The following is a 1,768-nucleotide window of genomic DNA, read 5'->3' on the forward strand; positions in this document are numbered from 1 at the left end:
AGATTTCAATTAATCAACCTAGAGTTAGTTGTTTTTGTCTCGAAAGGGATATTAACATAAATCAGGGATTTCTACGGAATAAGTCAAGTGAATAAATCGTCTAAGTCAAAGGTAATAAATGAAGTCTAGGTGGATTCTTCCTTGGGTATTGTCTTCTCCATTGGTTTTCTTAAAGTATTTTCCAACTTTCATCTCTGTCATAATCTTAGTTAATTAGATAATTAGTTTAGTTTAAAAACATTCTCTTAAATTTTGAGGCTAGATAATAATAAGATATTAATTACTAGTACTTTTATTTCTCGTGAATACGATATTTGCGGTCTCACCATAACTATACTACTGTTCGATAGGTGCGCTTGCCTTAAGTCGAATTTTTAGTTAGTTTGAAGACCATCAAGTTTTTGGCGCCGTTGCCGGGGACTAAGATATTAGGAACAATTAATTTTTATTACTTTAGCCATTTTTTTTATTGCAATTTAATTTTATTTTTAATTTTTTTACTTAAATTACTAAATTTTCTTTTATTTACTTCTGGCAGGTTTTCATAGTTTATGACTAGAAGAAACCCGTCAGGACCTCTACTTTTTGATAGTGAAATCGAAAGCACAGCTCGCAGAAATCGAAGAGAAATAAGGCGAAGCCTACGATACATAGAGGAAGGGCAAGAAGACGATATTCAAACCATAACCGAGGAGATGGCTGATAATCAAAATAATCCGCTACCTCCTGTGATTGCTGGAAACCCAGTAAACCAGAATCCTGCTCCTTGTACTATGTATGATTATGCTAAACCTACATTAACAGGAACTGAATCGAGTATAGTTAGGTCTGCTGTTGCTGCAAATAATTTTGAACTAAAACCTAACACAATTCAAATGATACAACAGTTTGTTCAGTTTGATGGTTTGTAGGACGAGGATCCAAACACTCTTTTAACAAACTTTCTGGAATTCTGCGACATTTTTAAGATCAATGGCGTTTCTGACGATGTCATTCGCCTTCGGTTGTTTCCATTCTCATTGAGGAACAAATATAAACAGTGGTTGAACTTGTTACCATGAGAGTCAATTACAACTTGGGAACAAATGACCGAAAAATTTTTACTAAAATATTTTCGACCAGTTAAAATGACTAAATTAAGGAATGATATTTCTTCTTTTGTGCAGATGGATTTAGAAACACTTTATGATGCATGGGAGAGATACAATGACTTATTGAGAAGGTGCCCTTACCATGGTTTACCCCTTTGGCTACAAGTTCAAACTTTCCACAACGGTTTGAATCCCTCGACTAAACAAATGATTGATCAGCTACTGGTGGGACTATTAATAATAAGACACCTAAAGAGGCTTATGAGTTTATAGAAGAGATGTCACTGAATAATTATCAATGGCAAGTCATGAGGACAAAGCCAACAAAAGCAGCCAACGTTTTTAACGTCGATTCGGTCACTATGCTCTCTAATCAGGTACAACTTTTGAATAGAAAAATTAATGGTTTACTTAGCTCCTCACAGGTTCATCCAGTAATGCAGTGCGATGCAAGTGGAGGAGGAACGAGCAATTTAGATTATCCATCCTACTGCCCTACCATAGAGAATGAGCAAATGAACTATATGGGTAATAATCCTCGACCTCAAAATAATCCTTATAATAGCACTTACATTGCAAGTTGGAGGAACCACCCAAATTTTTCATGGGGAGGCCAAGGAAATCAAAGACCACCATCCCCTCCAGGCTTCCAACAACAACCGTACCAGCCAGAGAAA

General features: G+C 35.9%; 1 non-coding gene across 1 annotated transcript; it reads right to left on the bottom strand.

Moving 5' to 3' along the window:
- Positions 1–1,133: 1,133 nt before the first annotated feature.
- LOC128294645 (small nucleolar RNA R71) lies at positions 1,134–1,240 on the bottom strand. The gene has a single exon (XR_008284953.1). It is a non-coding gene; the product is annotated as a small nucleolar RNA R71 (small nucleolar RNA).
- Positions 1,241–1,768: the final 528 nt, after the last annotated feature.

The sequence above is a fragment of the Gossypium arboreum genome, chromosome 6 (assembly GCF_025698485.1).
Source record: "Gossypium arboreum isolate Shixiya-1 chromosome 6, ASM2569848v2, whole genome shotgun sequence".
NCBI classification, from domain to species: Eukaryota; Viridiplantae; Streptophyta; class Magnoliopsida; order Malvales; family Malvaceae; genus Gossypium; species Gossypium arboreum.